Source organism: Amphibalanus amphitrite, unplaced genomic scaffold, assembly GCF_019059575.1.
Source record: "Amphibalanus amphitrite isolate SeventyFive unplaced genomic scaffold, NRLGWU_Aamphi_draft 000238F_arrow, whole genome shotgun sequence".
Taxonomy (NCBI): domain Eukaryota; kingdom Metazoa; phylum Arthropoda; class Thecostraca; order Balanomorpha; family Balanidae; genus Amphibalanus; species Amphibalanus amphitrite.
The window spans coordinates 201,495-222,119 of NW_024881733.1; the positions used below are offsets into that span (position 1 = coordinate 201,495).

General features: G+C 47.7%; 1 protein-coding gene and 1 long non-coding RNA gene across 2 annotated transcripts in view; one reads left to right on the plus strand and one right to left on the minus strand.

Moving 5' to 3' along the window:
• Positions 1-20,625, plus strand: part of LOC122386039 (trichohyalin-like) — a 33,564-nt gene that overhangs the window by 856 nt on the left and 12,083 nt on the right. The gene's annotated exons all lie outside the window — the stretch shown is intronic.
• Positions 246-18,957, minus strand: LOC122386040. The gene is made up of 3 exons (XR_006257318.1): positions 18,851-18,957; positions 921-1,039; positions 246-469 (listed from the first exon to the last, which is right to left on the minus strand). It is a non-coding gene; the product is annotated as an uncharacterized LOC122386040 (long non-coding RNA).

The following is a 20,625-nucleotide window of genomic DNA, read 5'->3' on the forward strand; positions in this document are numbered from 1 at the left end:
AGCAACACCAGGCCAGAGCTGCAATCACAAACACAAGGGTTATTGGCAACGAGACGCATATCGTTGAAAGGTGCGTCGAACTCTACGAATACAGTAAAACGGGAAGATATGCCAGTCATACTAGTTTATAGAGGAAGCAAATTATAAATCATTTTCAGCTGCTGCATTGATTGTCTTGTTTGCGTTTCAGCCTACCTTCTGCCAGGCTGCCAGATTACTGGCTATACCTATAGGTAGGCAGGATATTTGCAATAAAATAAAATGGTTCAGCGAAACTAGATTCAGCAGATGGAAAATACATTATTGTGCTAAATACAATTATAACGTTTGTATAGAGTTAGACTTGATCCAGTCCAAGACACCCATCTGCTGCCGTTGGTGCCGGAATATGCCGTCAGATGACAGGGCCGACATCACAATAGGAACCGATTGAAATGTCCACATCAGTCTCAGAAACACCAGAGTCGAGCTGCAAACAGAAACAACAAAAAGATGTCAGCGTGACCGAAACGTGCAGCTGAGTGAGCAATTATTGTCATTTCTGGGATGGACAAATAGGAAACAAATCAAGAAACGAACAAAACAACAAACATGCATCGTTAGCTCATGTTGAGGTCATCGTTATGGACAACTCAGAGTCTTGCATATCTGAAAGTGGTTTGACAAAAATTGACTCTGGGACAACTTTGCACAGAAGGGCTATACTCCCCTCTCCCCCTTAGGATCTCGAAAACGATTCAGACTGAGGCTAGCGACAAGCGGTAAACGTATGGGATACATTCGGTTGGTATCTGCAATTTTTACACGGTTTTTATTTTTCTCTTTCAAGTCAGTGCAAAGATGACGTTGCAGGAGTGAAACTATTCAAAGTTGTGGTGTGTGAGGTCAAGAAAGTATTTTTGTACTCCTGTGCTCCTTACCTGTAAGGCGCTATCTGGATCGTTGACACCAAGCGGCCGGCGAGATGCCTCCGTTAGGTGAATTGATACTGCCCCTGAGAGTCTAATGGTACCTGGTAAGAGGCTACTACGGTCTGTTTCTGAAAAAGAGAAACAAGCTCGTCAGCTACGTTCCCTATCTGAGACAGAGCAAGGCTCCGTCAAGTGGCCAGGAATGGACCGTGCTCGATGTTCTTTAACCCTCGCCGGACCTATTGGTTTTCCACATACGCTCCGGCCGAGGGGGAGGGGGGGGGGGGTAGGGTACCGGTACGACCCCCTCGCCGTTTCTCCCCTAATAGAGCTAGAGGCGAGCGTCGCAGGAAAAGCGAGCGTGTGCGCCGTTACGAGACGCAGCGATTAGTACCCCTTATTTTAACCCTCGCCGGCACAGGGGGAAGGGTGTTGATGCAACCCCCCTAAGGTTTTTCGCAAATAACTCGCGTAAAAAGAGTCCGATCGCGACGAAACTTTCAGTACCCTCGCATTGATCAAGTTTACACCTACGCTAAAAATTTTATGGCCCTTAATAAAATGACCTTTGACCTGTGACCTACTTTCCGAGACCATGTTTGGCCGGAATCGCAATTCGGCGTATGTCGGCTCGCATTAGCCGCGCGTTTGCAAGCTTTTCGTGGTTTCAAACGTTCAAACATGTGATTTGTAGTGGTGTCAGTTTCAGAAAATGAATGTCCAATGTCCGTCCAATTTCCAATGCTTACGTCGATTGTCCGTCCAAAAATGTCCTAGCCAGCCATTTGTCCAAAGATGTCCGAAACCTACGCAATAGTTTACACTCAACACTGTAATTTAATTGTTTTTAATGTACTATTGCCAGCTACTCATCTCGTGTTACTCATCTCAAAAGCTGAGCTTTCTATTCGCCAATCAGTGTTAAACACGATTGCTTTATAAAAATGCTGAGGTGTAGCAAGTGATTGTCCAAAGTTGTCCAACGCCTGCCGTCATTGTCCAACCGAATTCCGAATTGGACATTGGACAAAATCGGAATTCCGAAGATTCAAGTTCCAATTGACACCACTAGTGATTTGATGTTGCTCCCATGCATTAGGGTGGATGTCAAGGTCACCTGAAGGTCAGGTCAGGTCATTGACCTTTGTGACCTCGTTTCACTTTTCGAGTTGTACATGTTTCTAGGCTAATTTTTAGAGCTGATTTCGAATTCAGCAACCATTTGAGCATTTACGAAGTAGTTTTGGTGCATTCGTAACATGTTACGAAGCTGCAGGCGCGCACACAGGATTTTTGAATGGGGGGGGGGCACGACCTGCGAACTGGGCCCCCCATGCCAAAGGCCCCCCCCCAAAAAAAATGCGCTACGGCCTATACGTGCTTTTATTTCGGTGTTAACTTGAAGCTTCAGCTTTTACCAAGGCATAGTAAAACAATTATTTCGGGACCTGTTTTAATTTTCAAGCATTTATGTTTTACGCTGGTACGTTTTATTCAATTGCGATTCAAAGTCGGTAAATATAATTATTTTCACGCCTAAAACATTCAATTAATAAGCATAGTTGCAAGGTCCTCAGAAATCGACCCCGGGCAGCGCCTGGCTGCCGGCCAGCCGACCGGCCTCGGCTGGCTAGAAACAAGGGCCGGTCACTTATTGCCCCGAATGTGTAGGAGCGGGGACAAGACTCCTTTTTCACGTAGGTATATTCGCATCTTTATGTAGGCATATCGAGAACATGTATGCTTGATGGCTGTGATAAGCATTGTTAGTACAGTTATATTTACATCATTTTCACTATAATTAGGCATATTGACATGAAAAGTCATTACAACTGATACCGAATGCGAGATCACAAACCAGAGATCCAGCGTTCTAACTAGTATATTCAATGTTCAACCGACAAATCAAATCAACAGGACTATGTACAGTAGGTCTATTAAAAAAGTCCCCAGCACCAGTGGGCGCTGCCTTCGCTGAGCCGAACCCCCGTCTGCCTGTCCCATATCGCGCCGGGCTCAGGTCAGGTAGGGTCAGCGGGACCGCTCGGTCCGGCCCGCGGGCGGTGGACGGGCGGCCGGTAACGCTTTCCGCAGCCAGCTGTAGAATCCAACAAACGGGACGGCCACCGCTCAGCGCAGCGAAACCGGTGTTAAAGAATGGCAGTAGATGCTCATGGCCACAATGATTATGAGATAGTCATTGTTAGCCCGTGCCCCACAGGAATGCCTAGACTCTCACGCCCTGTTAGAGGGGAAATGGGGATTGGGCATCATTCTTATAACTCAGCTTTGGGCATTTATGTGGTATTCGAAGTAGCGTCAAAAGTAGCAAAAAGAAGAAAAAAAAAATACTTCAGCCAATTTTGGATCGGGTCATAGCCAGAGGTCATGTCACTAGAGGTCATCGATGGTAAAATTTTGCTTAGACAGGGTGCGTTGCGCGCACCGGTGCATTGGGTTTCCAATTTCCATGGAAACATCAACAGACTCGGAAGCTCGCAATGCTAGCGTGGAGCCGTATTCATATCAACCGCCGCAACAATGCAGCAGCGCAGCGCACGCGGGGCCGTGAAACACCGCCCAGGGCTATCCATGTGTCAGGGCAATCCAAACCACGTGATGGGCTCGGCCCCAGCGGAGCATGAGGTCCAGGACTCCCGCCCGGGCCCCCTGTCTCCCCCTAATTCCTGTCATCCTTCCCACTCTGAAATCGACCGAAAGAGCCTAACCTAACACAACAATCAGCTCTTTTATCGCTATGTCTGAATAATATTGTCAGATTTAATTAAGGTCAACGGCTTAGCATGTAAATAACAACAACTGCCACCATCGGTATTATGAGAAAGCCAAATGCTTTTCCACAAACACTTAAAAATTTTTTAGCTTAAAACTTGCATGAAATTAATTTTACCAGCCTCGTGTTCCTCTTATCAAAACGCTTCGAATGAATCAAAAGTTGATCTTGAAGGTCATTTGAAAAATTTGGCCTATGTTCAAAGACATGACCTGACCAGAAATGTTCATAATGCATAGCAGGATATTAGATCCGTATCGTGGACCTTTACAAACACTTCAGATGATTTCATGTCTATCAAAAATAATTATTACATGGCTCATATGTAAGCTGGATGTGTAAACATGCTTACGAGTATGTTGAACGCAACTGATAATGTTCTGTTGGCCATAATTTCTATATTTAATTTATCCTACCGGATTTCATATTTTTGTTAATGACACCTTGACGATGTCGAGAAAAAACGCTTAGAAGATTTAACCCGGCAGTTGCTGGGGTATTTCGCCACCCGCCGTTTGCTGGGGGGGGGGGGGGCGTTAAACGCCCCCAGCCGATAACTCGAGAACCAATATGCGCAGCGAAACGCACGAGGCGGCAAACGAAAGAACGCGACGAGACGCTTCAGATGAGTACTTGAAAGTTTTTGAGATCACAGGTCGGATCAAGGTCAGTTCAAACACCTGAAATCGGGCTTTCAGCAGGATGGACTTCAGAACCTCGTAATGGGCGCCTCTCGTCATAAACTCTGTCAAAACGGTGCACAATCCTTCATACATATAAGGCCTACAAGAGTGTCAGATACATGTAGGGGTCAGTCAAACATAGGCCAGGGTCAAGGTCAGGTCAATCAGGTAAGCACATATCCCCAAATATCAAAACTGGTATTCGCAGTCTATGACACATGTTTTATGGGTAATTTTGGGCGTAGAACACGATGGTGGCACTCATTGTATCATATGTGCACGTGTTTGGTTCAAAAAGTTCAATTTAAGAAATGCATGTATCATGGTGTTGAAGTAGTCACGAAAAATTGCCAAGATTCAGTTCAAGATTGTGGAAAGTGTGGAACGATAATCAAAAATCAAATATAGCCATTTGATTGTTCATGGTATTGGCAGTCCTACGGCGTTTGCGGCATGTCTGTATGTTTATTTTGTGATTTTATATGATTTTTTGAACATATGCCGTTTTTGGTCGAAAACTCAGAAATCATGACGTCACTAAAGCCTCGATAGCTCACAAATTTTCCGACCGATTTTTTTTTTTAAACTTTGCCACAATAAACTTCGATCAATTCCCTACAGGTACTTAAAATTTGGCGCGCTTGCGGCGCGCCATTTTTATGCTATAGCGCGGCGAAAAAAGTGGGGGCGTTTAACGCCCCCCCCCCCCAACAGCTCGCGGGTTAACAGCCTGAGATACACTCAGTATAAGGAAGGTTCAAGGGTGCTAGATTCCTTCCGTCCTCGCTATCCTCAGGAAAAACCAATCCGCATCGCCCCTAGTCTTCATGCTTCCCTCTCTGGACTGGAGGTCACCCCACCAGCCAACCTGTAGTTGATGTCGGATCCATTCCAGGACACATTATCCTCTTCGGGTGACCGTTTGGGAGACGGCTGGACCGTCCCCGACAGGGCAATCGTCCCAAGGGAACAGTCTCGCTTCCGCAGATCACTGTCGCTGGCTCGCACAACCCAATTACTACACCAGAGCATAGTTATGTCATAGCTTTGCAAGGGCCTTTTCAGACCGAAAAAGATGGCCCCGAACAAAACAAACAATTTTCTCATTCAGTATTCTATCTCATCAAGCACCACATGTTCTCAGAGTGTTTATTATGCCGTATGCGTTCCGTCCAAAAAAGCGCAGTTCGATTTTCTCCCATTGACTTGAGCGATCTCAAAATTGACCCGGCCTTTCTGTCAGCAATGTCAAACTTGCAAAGTAAACGTTTCAAATGCATATACTGTTGCCCATTAAAATCGCTGAAAGTTCTGAAGCGATCGTTAGTCGGTGTATTTAGATATAATGAGCACAGGAACTTTCCTTGAGGTAAGGTCACTTGACGTGACCGGGTGTTATGACCTTGAATTGAAAGGCTTGGGCGGGGAAATGGGTCATTTGAAATCTTAAAATGCTAGATTTTAACAATAATTGCAAACACTATCCCGACCAAATAGTGAGTGAGAAGGGAGCGATTCCCCGACCCCATGTTAAGCTCCTATAATTGAGCTAGCTGCTAGAGCCTCGCGTAAAAAACGAGCGCTTGCGTCGTTACGTGACGCAGCGACTGGTACCCCATTTTAAAATATCAGTGACCTCTTAGGGCAGGTCAAGGGCCCCAAGGCATTTGATCGGTTTTTGGTAAATAACTAAACGCATTATCGTCATTTCGATACAATCGTGTTTTCTGTTCTCAGACACGTCGATTTATATGCTTTTTTTTTAGGTGAAGCAATTTAGGACGTTTACCTCAGGTCAATGTCATGTTAGGGCAACGCAGGTCACGAAGCTGTTGAAAGGAGGACATGTTGCATAACATTTGATTCGGCAAGTCTTGCAAAGTCCATTGATGGCTGTCCCGACTGGCTAGCTCATTTTGATCGGGAGTTATTGACGAAGCACTCCTATGACCCTAGTGACGTCATAAATGACGTCACGCAAGGTAAACAAGGCAAAAGTGAAGCATTAGACCTTGCCAAGAATGTATGAAGTCACGATTTCATGTGCTTGAGGTATAGTATCAGATCGTTTCCGACGCCAAATTAACAGTTTCCATAATTCCCCATTATGCGTATATGACACTAAGTGCATTGCGGATTGCATCATTTTATAACCGACAACCATGCTGAGGTTTACTTAAGACGTCATAGTTAAGTGACCTGACCTGAAACCGTGGTTGATGTCAAGTGATCCGGCTTAAATGAAATGTAAGGCATGTGAAATGTCAGCCTTCTATCATCAGTGTGCTTTGAGCTACCGCACAAAAATACATGGTGGCGGCATCCACCCCTTCTCATCGGCCGGCGAGGGTTAAACCTCGCTTCGAATTATTGCAGATAATGATGCGACCGAAAACAAAGCATTTATCTGTGTCTAGAACGGCCGCTGACTTGTTGGACAAGATCGCCAATCTTAATTCGCTAGATGGGAATGAAGTACTCGGTATGTGATACATATACCGGGCTTTTCACAAAAGTCGGACCAATTTCTTTTGCGGATAATGGACTGGAAACAATATTTAAACGAAACAAATGCACGTGAAAAGAAAGCAAATTTTTAGGAGATTTATATGATACCATACTTGTTGAGTTTCAAAAGTGAGACAGTGGTCTTAAGACGCAAAAGCAAACTCAAAGAAATTCTACTTTCAGAATAAGTCGGTCGTTTCAACACAACAGAGCTTCCGCAATCTTTTTTTTGTGCAAAGTAAGCACCATCTTGAAATGCTATTTTCCACGTTGTTGAAAGTTTCTGGATCGAGGAAATGTTAACTGCGGGTTAAAAGAACATAGCGGCGGCCGCAAACCTAATCAAAGAAGCCCGGCGAACGTCGCTCGTGTGAGAGATGCGCTATACCCAGGCTGTCAACGGTCAGCGATACCGGATAACCCTGACAAATTTTTGGAGTGTGCTGCAGACCACAATGGGCAGCGATCCTGAACCACTCAAATGCCAATAGTTCCAGCTAGACGTTTCCACGGCCAATAGCGCTAAATGAAACCGGGAGTGGCTGCAGGAGCGCTCCGGGCAGCGTGTGATCTCGAGGTCTGAGACACATCCGTGACCAGCGAGCTCCCCGGACTTGACCCCACCGGACTTTTTCCTGTAGGACCACCTCAAGTCCCAGGTGTACCGAAACCACCCAAGAAGTCCCAAAGACCTGAAGGGTGCAATGAGGTCGGCGGTGCGCAGCCTGCCACCTTTCGCGTGCCGTGCTGCAACAGAGGTCGCGCCGCGCCGGGCTAAACTGTGCGTCGAGCGAAACGGGGGTCATCTCGAACAGGTCCGGCAAGGCTCAGTAAGGCGATCGCCGACGGTCGAAATCCCCCGAAACAAAATATTTTTAACCAGGCTTTCAGATGATACCTGACTTATTTTTGTAACACTGACACACCCTAAAATATATTAATTATAAATTCGTCCGACTTTTGTGAGAAGCCCGGTAGTTATACCCCTCGATTTGCCCCTCGCGCTAAGTCTATCCTAATCATCACTGTCGCTTTTTTATCCGAGATGTTGTCGCCGCTAAACGGGTTGTTTTGTTTGCTTGCTTGCGTTGAATGGCCATTACGGATTATTGAAGGATTATGATAAAATAGGAATGGGGTAAGGGAAGATATGCACTGCAGGTGTTTAATTTAGATCACGAAGGCATCATTTCCGGCATCGTGCAGAGTCATTATCTTCCCTTCCTCTGCACTGCGGCATCTCTGCGCCCCACACACGGCGTCCTCACTCCACGGCCGGCCGCCGCCAACTGACCCACTCGCCGGGCGCCGCGACCTGACCCGTGTCGCTGCCGCGGCCTGCGCAATAGAGTCGGGGCTGGAATCCGGGGGTTCGGCCGGCCGGCCGCCTCTGGAGCGGGGGACTTTTTTAGTAGACCTACTGTACGACGTACGTCGACACCCTGGATTTTGCCCAGGAGGGGGTCACCTGCTCTCGAAGGGGCCCGCGAGTCTCCCGGGGGCCCGGGGTCAGCCCAGGCAGGGACGTATCCAGGACCTTTCGATGGGAGGGGGCACAGTCGGTCCGGTCCCACTTGCAGACGGGCCTCTCTAAAACGGTCCTAGCCCTGGGAAAATGTGGAAAATTGGCAGGTAAAAATGTGATTTTTGCCCGAAGAGTGTGCTTAATATGCACGGTATTTTACGAGCGAGCAAAGCGAGCGAGCTGCTCAGAGTCACCGGTGTTTGGTGCGCTCAGAGGTGCAGGTGAAAGGTCGTCAGATGCGCTGGTGTGGGGTCCTCACAGCCGCCGTTGCGGGGCCTTAGGGCTTAAAAGAGACACTGGTGGAGCCATCATTGGCATGTGTGTGGCCCTGAAAGTGGCCTGAAAGTGGAAAGTGGCCCTTCATTGACCGGCAAAGGATACTCAGAGGCTAGGCTGATAAGAGGCCCTTAGAGTCAATGGTACGTGGCCGTCAGAGGCGTTTGTGTAGGGCCCTCAGAAAAATGTGGAAAGGGGTCCTCAGAGCCGCCGATGTAGGCCTTTAAGAGGCACTGGTGTAGGGCCCTTAGAGATGGCTGAGGGGCCTCGCAGGTGCCGTTGTGTGGGGGCCCTCAGAAACGCTGGTGTGGGCCGAGTGGGGCTATCACAGACGGGTGTGGGGCCATTGCAGCTGTTCCCTTATTGGCCGGCAAGTGCCCTCAGAGGCCGGCAAGGTCTCTCAGAAACCGGCATTGGGCCTTTCTGGAGACAAGTGTGGCTACATAGGACTTGGGAGGCCATGAGGTGCTCTCACAAGCCCTGTGGTGTCATTCCGAGTTGAAGCGCGGCCAGCGCGGACCCTCTGCCACCAATTGGCGCCGCAGGGCCCCTCGGGTCCGAGGGAACCCTAAACTCGAGAACGGGCACGTGCCCCTTGCTCCTTGGCTATGCCACAGACTCAGTGATCAGAGACCTGTTAGGTAATCAGGGGCCTCTCAAGTGACCAGGGGCTTTCAATTGATCAGGGTCCCACCAGGTGATCAGGGGACCCTCAGTAACCGGGGCCCCCTCAGATAACTGCAGGAGTCCCTTAGATAACCAGGGGCCGGCAAGGTCTCTCAGGGCCGTTATTGTCAAGCCGCTATTGACGTCAGGTAAGAGCCCTTTGACACCAGCTGAGGGCCCTTTCAGACCTTTTGAGGGCCGTTTAGCGTCAGTTAACCCGCGAGTTGCTGGGGGGCGTTAAACGCCCCCACTTTTTTCGCCGGGCCATGGCATAAAAACAGCGCGCCGCAGGCGCGCTAAAATTTGGGTACCTGTAGGACATCAATTGAAGTTTATTGTGACAAAGTTTCAAAAAAATCGGTCGGAAAATTTTTGAGATATCGAGTCTTTAGTGACGTCATGATTTCTGAGTTTTCGACCAAAAACGGCATATGTTCAAAAAATCATATAAAATCACAGAATAGACATACAGACATCCCGTAAACGCCGTTAGACTGCCAATACCATGAACAATCAAATGGCTATCTTCGATTATTGATTATCGTTCCGCATTTTCCAAAATCTTGAACTGAATCTTGGCAATTTCTCGTGACTACTTCAAGACCATGATACATGTATTTCTTCAATTGAACTTTTTTAGCCAAACACGTACACATATGATAAAATGAATGCCACCATCGTGTTCTACGCCCCAAATTACCCATAAAACATGTGTCACAGGCTGCGAATATCAGTTTTGATTTTCGGGGATATGTGCCTGCCCGGTTGACCTGACCTTGACCCTGACCTATGCTTGACTGACCCCTACATGGAGCTGACACTCTTGTAGGCCTTATATGATGGATTGAGCACCGTTTTGACAGAGTTTATGACGAGAGGCGCCCATTGCGAAGTCCTGAATTCCATGCTACTGAAAGCCCGATTTCAGGTGTTTGACCTGACCTTGACCCGACCTGTGACCTCAAAATTCAACTTTAAAGTACTCATCTGAAGCGTCTCATCGCGTTCTTTCGTTTGCCGCCTGGTGCGTTTCGCTGCGCCTATTGGTTCTCGAGTTATCGGCTGGGGGCGTTTAACGCCCCCCCCCCAGCAAACGGTGGGTGGCGAAATACCCCAGCAACTGCCGGGTTAAGGGCCCTTTGAGGCCTTTTGATGGCCGCTTGACGCCAGCTGTGGACCGTTGGACTCCAGCTGAGGACCGTTTGAGGCCTTCTGATTTTCATTTGACGCCAGCTGAGGGCCCTCTGACACCAGCTAAGGGCCCTCTGACACCAGCTAAGGGTCCTTTAGGCTCTAAACCCTAAGGAGGGCCGGTTGCCGCCAGCTCAGGGCGTGCTGACATCAGCTGGGGGGCCCTCTGACGCCAGCTCAGGGCCCTTTGACGCCCTTTAAGGCCTTCTGAGTTCCGTTTGATGTCAGCTGAGGGCCCTTTGAGGCAATCTGAGGGCCCTTGGAGGCCATCTGTGATCTGAGGGCCCTTTCACACCATGAGATGAGGGCCATTTGACGCTAAATGAGGGCCCTTCGAGACCATCTAGGGGCCCTGTGACACCATCTGAGGGCCTTTTGAGGCGTTTTGAGGGCCATTGAAATTTAACCACATTCACATTGGCTGCGCTACTGGGTATTTTATGAACTCATATGGGCCTGCTGGGGCACGAGACGGGCCCTCCCGGTCTTTTCAATAATTATTTCAGCTCATTTTTACACGGTCTTCGGCGGTCTAAGGAGTAGGGGCCCATTTGAGGCGGCCTTCGGCCGCCTCAAATGGGCCCCCCGAACTCGAATGGGGGGGGGGGGGCACGGGCCCGTGTGCCCCCCCCTTGTGTGCGCCTTTGCGAAGCTGTCAGAGGTGGTTGACACGTATTACGAATACCCGTCACAACCCCTACCGGTTGAACTGACCTGACCTGACCCGACCTGGTCTAAATGCTTAGACATCATATCTGATCAAAACTAACACGATATTCGTGATCAGCACCCCCGAAAACCCCATAGCAGCCACACTTTACGACTTTCTAACAGGTCCCGATTTTCCCGATTTTTAGGTAATTTACCTGACCTGGAAGGTCACCCGATGACCTAGGACCTTAACCCTCGCCGGCACAGGCCATTTCGCGTCCTTCGACGGCACAAGGGGGGTTGGTACGACCCCCCCCCCTCGCGTTTGGCCCCTGATCGAGCTAGAGCTTCGCAGAAAAAACGAGCGTGTTGCCCGTCACAAGAGGAAGCCGATGATACCCAATTTTAAGGTCCTAGGTCATCGGGTGACCTTCCAGTTCAGGTCAATGACCCGAAAACCGGGAAAATCGGGACCTGTTAGAAAGTCGTAAATTGTGGCTGTTATGGGGTTTTTTGGGGTGCTGATCACGAATATCGTGTTAGTTTTGATCAGAGATGATGTCTTTAAGCATTTAGACCAGGTCGGGTCAGGTCAGGTCAACCGGTAGGGGTTGCGACGGGTATTCGTAATACGTGTCAACCGCCTCTGACAGCTTCGTAACATGTTACGAAGGTACCAAAACTACTTCGTAAATGTTCAAATGGTTGCTAAATTCGAATTCAGCTAAAAAAAACTAGCCTAGAAACATGTAAAACTCGAAAAAGTGAACCGAGGTCACCCGAGGTCACCAAAGGTCAATGACCTGACCTGACCTTCAGGTGACCTTGACACCCACCCTAATGTATGGGAGCAACATCAAATCACATGTTTGAACGTTTGAAACCACGAAAAGCTTAACCCGCGCCCCACTGGGGTCTGCGTATAACACGCCCTACTGGGGGGCTATTCATAGCCCCCCCCCCTAACTCCGAAACTACTGGGCCGATCGTCAAAAATCAAACGGCGTCTGATAGCCCCGGAAAAACTGTCGAGCGAAACCTAATTTCATTGACCTCGAGGTCACCGACGACGTCACAGGTCAGGTCAAAGTAAAAATTATTAGCATTTTGGCTTGTTCACGTTTTGGGCTCTGGCCGCCGTCTTACAAGTCAGATCAGGCTCATTTTTGGATCACACACTCGTGAACAGATGCTCTAGATACCCTGAGGGTACCAAACTTGTACTTTGATTTTCAGGTCAAGGTCAGGTCATCACAGGTCACGAAAGTATTATATCATGAGTCGGTCACGTGACACATGTTTTATGGTCCATTTAGGTCCGATATTTCGAATTTGATGTCGTCTGTGTCATTGGAGGTCATTTTGAGTCGAATTTAGCTTAGGTCAGGTCACTTTCAGGTCAAAAAAGGTCAAATTTTGAAGTTAAAATTTTCCAACAAAAAAGGTGTCTATTGGATGCAGTTTGAGCTCAGGAACACGATGGTGCTATTTATATTGGCGTACGATGTCAAATACGTGCTGAAAAATTGATTTGAATAATTAACCCTCGCCCATGTAGGGGGGGGTTTGGTGCAACCCCCCCCCCCTGAGGTTTTTCTTAGCTACACGCCGTACCGTTTCAGATAGCCTGCTCAAATTTTCAGTACCCTTTGGGGCATCCTTTGCGCAACTTTTGGTAATTTTTTTGTCAAGGTAATGTCAGGTCACGGAGTTATGACGTCATAAAGGGAACAACCTCCGGCCAGATTTACGCTAAATTGGAGATTGCTTCACATTGGTATAAATGCCGACTGACCTGACGCACTGATGGATTGTTTTAGAATCACAACTGGCTGATTTGACATTGACACAATGTCCGTTGACATTTTGAAGGTCACTAAAGGTCAAGGTAAGGTCAGTGACCTCGGTTGACCTGAAATGACTTCTTGCACTTGTATGCCTTTTCGGGGTATTTTGATGCCCTGAATTCGAATTTGCTATCCATTTCAGGCATCGTCGGTTGTTTCTTGTAGTTCATTTTGGGTCAGGGTCAGGTCAGTGACGTCACACGCCTGACGTTATCCAATGCACAAATGACCTTGCAGACTTCCGATGCTCCCAACGCATCATTTTTAGAGTTATGACATCGAAATACACACCAAACGATAGAGAATTGATCAAGGATCACGATAGTGAAGGTTTCAAGTCGATATCTCTTACCGTTTTGCCGCAATCGGCGTGGAACTCTGAAAAAGTTAGATTTTCCCGAAAATTTGACCTTTGACCGGACATAAGTAGGTCAAATGTTGACCTAGGACCAAAAAATATACCACCAATCGCAAGATCTCGTTAACCCGCGCCCTGGTGTGGGTCTGAGCCACCTTCGCCCTGGTGGGGGGGGGGCCAAAATGACCCCCCCCCGTCTAACTCGAAAACGAAGAGGGCTAGGAAGACGCGGAAAAAAGCAAACGAAAGCCCATAACAAGTACGTTCGAAAGTATTTCGGTCATTTTTTCGCTAAGGTCAATATTGAGGTCGCTAGAGGTCATCATAGGTCAAATTTCAGTGTTTTCGGTGTTGCCGGACATATTCCGCTGTAGCTCGGAAACTAGAAGAGCTAGAGAGCCGCGGAAAAAAGCAATCGATAGCTCTTTTCAAGCTCTTTCGCCAAGGTTCGTCAGATTTGACCTCAGCTCAACGGTTTGGCCTACAGAGGTCATGCAAGGTCAACTTGGCAAATTTCGTTGAAAATGTTTTTAACTATAGCATGCATTCACGAGAAAATAGAGAAACGATTCATGCACCATCGTGCTTGGCTCGTCGAGACGCGTCGAATGATATATAGTTTGACCTCGAAAGGTCATTTTGAAAATTTGACCTCAGGTCAAGGTCATGACCTTACCGAAATAGGTCATGCTGCATATCATTCGATCCGCATTGACGAGACAAACACGATAAACGTCGAACGGAGTCTCTATCTCTATTCAATAACAAGTAAGTGCAGAAAAACCGCTGGTGACCTCTGGTGACCAGGGAGATGACCTAGCGTGACCTCAGCGAGGTCACAAGCAAATGGTTTCACATGGGCTGTGATTTGCTGACCCAAGACACTTCAATAACGAAATATAGGAACAATCACGCCCGATTTAGCTGAAAAACAACTACTTTTCGATTCTCCCATTGACTTATAATGGGGAGCAGCGATGACCTGACCTGACCTTAGGTCACATTTATAAAAAATCCGAGATAGCCATTTTGTAGAGCTGGGTGACATCTTCAAGTACTGTAAATTTTACATCGATCGGATAAAAGCTGTGCCTTTGAGAGAGCTTTGAACTTTTTTAGAGGTGGTGTCAGTTTTGGTGACCTTGTGACCTGACCTGACCTGACCCGAACCCCCAAAAAAAGGACATGATGTAAAAATGTTGAATAAACAGCTATACAAAGTTTCAGGGCGCTAACTCAAGTGGTTTCTGAGTTATCGCTGAAAAACCACAGGGGGGGGCCAAAATGGCCCCCCCCCACCAGGGCGAAGGTTAAGAGAAATCCGTTGGTCTTTTCCGCTAAGCTCGCTTCGCTTCGTTTTCAAACGCCAGGGGGGGTCGCACCAGCCCCCCCCCCCCTGCATGGGCGAAGGTGGCAAAACACCGTTTACGGGCGAGGGTTAATAATTGTTAATTTTTTGCAATAATGCGTAAGACTTGGCCATTTTTGAAGATATTTAGCTAAAACTTGCTAGAGTTAGTCATAATAATGGGTTCAATCACAGATATTCCGGCTTTTCCGAAAAGTCAAAAACTTTTTGAAAAAAATGTAAAAATATAAATTTTGGATTTTATTATATTAAATTTTCCAAATTTTCAAGATTTGGAAAATCCGAGATAGCAGTTTGATAGCGCAGTCTATTCTGAGTCCTCTCATGCAAAGAAATTGGATCTAGCTTAAAAACTGAGCTCTTGGGAGCGATTGCCGTGGTTCCATGTTTTGCGTCGAAATCGGCCGAACATGACGTCACTCTGACGTCATTTCCGGCCGACCTATAGTATATACGAAGTTCAAATTTTGACACAAGGTGTCAAATTGATGCAGCCTGAGGTACGGAAAGTTTGGCGTCGATACGTCAAGCGGTTTGTAAGTTATTGCAGAAAAACGGGAGGGGGGGCTATAAATAGCCCCCCCCCCCCAGTGGGGCGCGGGTTAACGCGCGGCAAATGCGAGCCGACATACGCCGAATCGCGATTCCGGCCAAACATGGTCTCGGAAAAGAGATCACAGGTCAAAGGTCATTTGGGTCAGGGTCATGAAATTTTCAGGGTAGGTGTAAAATTGATCAATGCGAGGGTACTGAAAGTTTCGTCGCGATCGGCCGCATTTTACGCGAGTTATTCGCGAAAAACCTTAAGGGGGGTTGCATCACCCCCCCCCCCTGTGCCGGCGAGGGTTACAATTGGATATCATCGGTTTACTCTCGTGACGGGCAACACGCTCGTTTTTTTTTCCTCGAAGCTCTAGCTCGATCAGGGGCCAAACGCGAGGAGGGGGTCTTACCAACCAACCCCCCTCGTGCCGTCGAAGGACGCAAAATGGCCTGTGCCGGCGAGGGTTAAGGTCTCAGGTCAACCGGTGACCTCTGAGGTCAAGTGGCCCAAGGCTCGGTTTTTGGCCAAAACCTTCGCAAAAAACGGCCGCAGAGCTGCGATTTTGGCATCATCGTGTTCGCCTTGCTCAGGCGCGTCGAATGGTATACTTTTTGTTCGGGCAAGGTCAACTTGTGGTGTTGACCTAAGGTCATGGTCAGGTCAGAGTCCCAGGTAACGAAGTTGGTCGAATATATTTTGCATATCATTCGATTCGGCAGGTCTTTCTGATGCCATTGGTGGCTGTCCCGGCTCGCTAGCTCAATTTGATCAGGAGTTATTGACGAAAAACTATTATGACCCTAGTGACGTCATAAATGACGTCACACAAGGTCAACAATACAAAAGTGAAACATTGCAACTTGCAAGGAGTGCATGAAATCACGATTCCATGTGGTTAACCTTCGCCACAGTGGGGGGGGGGGGGGGCATACCACCCTGTCGCGTTTTTTGCGTTTTTCGCGCCGCCGCGGTTTTGGTGACCCCAATTTTGCTCTAAGATGAAAAATGACTGAAATACTTTCAAACGTACGCATTGAGAGCTGTCGACTGCTTTTTACCGCGTCTTTCTAGCCCTCTTAGTTTTTGAGATAGAGGTGGGTGGTAACATTTCCCCCCCCCCCCCACTAGGGCGAAGTTTGCTGAAACTGTCACTGGGGCGCGGGTAAAGTTAATGTGACATCGTTCCCGGCGCCAAAATAGCAGTTTTAATTTTTCCCCATTGACTTATTGACATTGACTCAGCTAATGGTGAGGTCTTGTGACCGACCTGAACTCATGTGACCTTAACACGCGCACCGACGGGGGGGGGGCGGATATCCGCCCCCCCTGAGGTTTTTCGCGAATAGCGGGAAAACCGCGGCGCTACGAAATTTGGTACGACTATTTTCTTATTAATTTTACACATGGTGTGCAAGTTTGAACCTCCTAACTTTTAAGGTCAGGTCACCAGGTCACTTTGAATGACCCAACCTCAAGTCACCTTTTTGCAACTTTGTCACCGTGCCAGAGCTACAGTAGATGTTGGAGGCCTTTGAATGTCGCAGGATGTTATAAGGTCATTAGTAGCTACAGTTTGTACATCTCAGAATTTTTATATCGGTGACCTAAGGTCAGGTCAATTTCGCGACCTCCCCATTAAAAGTCAATGGGGGAAAAACCAACTCCCTGTTTTTACCACTAAAATGGGTCGGAATGGCCCCATATACCACCATGCACGACTTAATAAACGATCAACCTTCACTACCTTGAGGTCAGTTTTGCTGTTGGGCAGCTGTAAGGTCATGTGACGTCATCAAAGGTCACCAGCGGTTTTTTGCCAATAACTCCGTATAGGAACAAGATACAGCCGCGCGGATGGTCTCATTGTGTTCAGCTTGTCAAGACGCATCGAATGATATACATGATGACGATGACCTTGAGGTCACGTGACCTGAGGTCAACCTTTGACCTTGACCTTTCGAGGTCAACATATATATCATTCGATGCGGATTGACGAGAGGATCACGATGGTGCCCTTAGTTTGTTCCTATCTTGTCTAATTGGAAAGTTATTCGAGAAAAACTATCCATATCTAGCGCCGCCATTTTGACTTTGACCCTTGTAACGTCATCTTTGACCTGACCTGAAAATGACCTTGGTAAAAATTGTAAACCTTGTCCGTACGTATCCGATGCCGTTTACCGCTTGTCGCTACTCGCTATCTTGCTTCGTTCTCGAGATCTCAGGGGGGGGGGGGGGTAGGCGGTCATCCGCCCCCCCCCCCCCGTCGGTACGAAGTTGGCGCAGACCCCCGTCGGAGCGAGTGTTAAAAAAAAAGATCCGATATACAAGATGTGAGACCTCTGGAGGATACTACATAGGTCCTGTAAGTTCCATCCCCCTGTGAAAGCTCCTCTGGCACTTAGAGCGTTGTGAAGTTACGACATCTGACGACCGTGCAGAGGTTCAATTATGACGTTATAAGTCAGTGATCTGATGTGACCCGAAAATGCAGTTGGTGTCACAAAATGCGGCTTGGATCAAAGGTCACGTAACACAAGTTTCAGCTCTCTATCGCCCCGTTTCCGGCAAAAAAAAACAACTATTAGGTGTTGATTGCCGTCCCCCCCCCCACATTTTTATTATTTATGGCGTCACTTGGGTCATAAGGGTTTTTCGTAAATAAATCTCGGTCAAGTGGACCTAGCGAGCCGGAAAAATCACCAATGGACTCAGGGGCACTGGCCTGACCTTGACCCGAGGTGAGCACCTTAAATGGGCCTTACCCGAACAAAAAGTATACCATTCGACCCGCCTGAGCGAGGCGAGCACGATGATGCCAAAATCGCGGCTCTGCGACCGTTTTTTCGAAGTTGTTAACGAAAAACTGGTCCTGTGCCCGGGTCACTTGACCTGAGCTCAGAGGTCCCCGGTTCACCTGAGACCTTCCAGTCGATGTGCCTCGTAACGGCGCACACGTTCGTTCTTTCCGCGCCGCTCTAGCTCCATCAGCTTATCAGGGTCGAAACGGCGGGGGGGGGGGGGGGGTCGTAACACCGGCGGCCGGCGAATATGTAGGCATAACACCGGCCCTTCGGCCAGCGAAAATGTAGAAAACCAACACTCGCCGGACCTATAGGACTGGCGAGGGTTCAGGGGCAAAACAGCCCCCCCCCCCCCTACGGGTGGCATTGTCCGGCGATAGCCCTACGGCCCACGGGCCACGGGGTGTGGGTTATACGAATCATTTGGATAGCCAGGGGCGCGGGAACTACTTTCAGACTGGGGGGGGGGGGGGCTCACTATAATAGAGGTCAACCTAGGGTACCCCGAAATCTAGTTTTCTCATCGTTTTTTTTGGCCACTTATTTCTCATCCCTTGACCCTTTCAACAAAAAAAGAAAACATTTGCATACAAAGTGCGATATTCCGTCTCAAAGTTGTGGGGACACCGCGGCACCGCCCCCACGCCCCCAGAATTGTGGGGGCAATCTGCCCCACTGCCCCCCCACACTGCGCGGGTTTCCACGCCTATGTAGATAGCTTACCCTCTGTCATGACGAAATATAAGTCTTGCTTTTTTGTAACAAAAAGTACCTACTTGCACGAGCGGTCACTATGGCAACAGAATCTAAGGCGAAAAATAAGAAATGAATAACACAAAATGCAATAAAACATTAAGATAAGAACAATTGTGTCACTCATTTTCCATGAAACTTACACCTATACCTAATTTATTATTATTACTAGGGATGAATGAAGCTATATAATATTTTCGAGTATTTACTTTACTGTTTACGTATGTCGTATCGTGACCGAGCTGTGTCCCAAATTCCTGAAGGCCGTCTTTCTGATCTTCGCTCTCAATCACGTTTACATCTTCCTATACCTATTTATAGTTGATGCCACATGAACACACAAGAATCCGTTTTCGCCGGCATTTCCATCCGCTCCCTCCCTCCGCTCCCCGATACAAGCCGTTGCCAGGCAACCGTTGTCATGACAACCAATCTGGGCATTCCAATTGGCCGAGTTTCCCGCCACACCGGGATCTAAGATTGTGAAGGATGCACAGCTCACAGTTCGCATGTCTCATTGGCCCGGGGGGGGGGGGAGAATTCCCTTTTCGGTGATTCACTATCCACCCACAAAAATGCCTGTTTTTGTTATATGGTGAGCTCGAGTGGGGTTAACCCGACCCCCGTATGGCTGTCAACCGACCCTGCCACCCTTGCCCCCCCCCTCCCAAATATCTCAGAAAGTTACCGACCGATTTTCGAATTTCAAACGACATTCAATAGCCCCAGCGGAGAACTACCTTGTGACTAAATTTCATTCACCTAGTTTACCCCGCGCCCCACTGGGGTCTGCGTATAACACGCCCTACTGGGGGGGGGGGCTCTCCATAGCCCCCCCCCCCTCCTACCTCCGAAACTAATGGGCCAATCGTCAAAATTCAAACGGCGTCGGATAGCCCGGGAAAAACTGTCGAACGAAACCTAATTTCATTGACCTCGAGGTCACCGATGACGTCACAGGTCAGGTCAAAGTAAAAATTATCAGCATTTCGGCGTGATCACATTTTGGGCTCTGGCCGCCGTCTTACAAGCCAGATCAGGCTCATTTTTGGTTTACACACTCGTGAACAGACGCTCTAGATACCTTGAGGGTACCAAACTTGTACTTTGATTTTCAGGTCAGGGTCAGGTCATCACAGGTCACGGAAACATTATATCATGCATCGGTCACGTGACTTATGTTTTATGGTCCATTTAGGCCATAGATTTCGAATTTGATGTCGTCTGTCTCATTCGAGGTCATTTAGAGTCGAATTTAGCTTATGTCAGGTCACTTCCAGGTCAAAAAAGGTCAAATTTTGAAGTTAAAATTTTTCAACAAAAAATGTGTCTATTGGATGCAGTTTGAGCTCAGGAACACGATGGTGCTATTTATATTGGTGTACGATGTCAAATACGTACTAAAAAATTGATTTAAAAATTAATAATTGTGTTTTTTGCAATAATGCGTATAACATGGCCATTTTTGAAGATATTTAGCTAAAACGTGCTAGAGTTAGTCATAAGCATGCGTTCTGTCACATACATTCCGGTTTTTTCGAAAAGTCAATTTTTTAATTTAAAAAAATATAAATTTTGAATATTATTATAAAACATTTTCGAAATTTTCAAAATTTTGAAAATCCCAGATAGCAGTTTGATAGTGCAGTCAATTATGAGTGCTTTCATGCAAAGAAATTGGATGTAGCTAGAAAACTGAGCTCTTGGGAGCGATTTCCGTGGTTCAATGTTTTGGGTCGAAATCG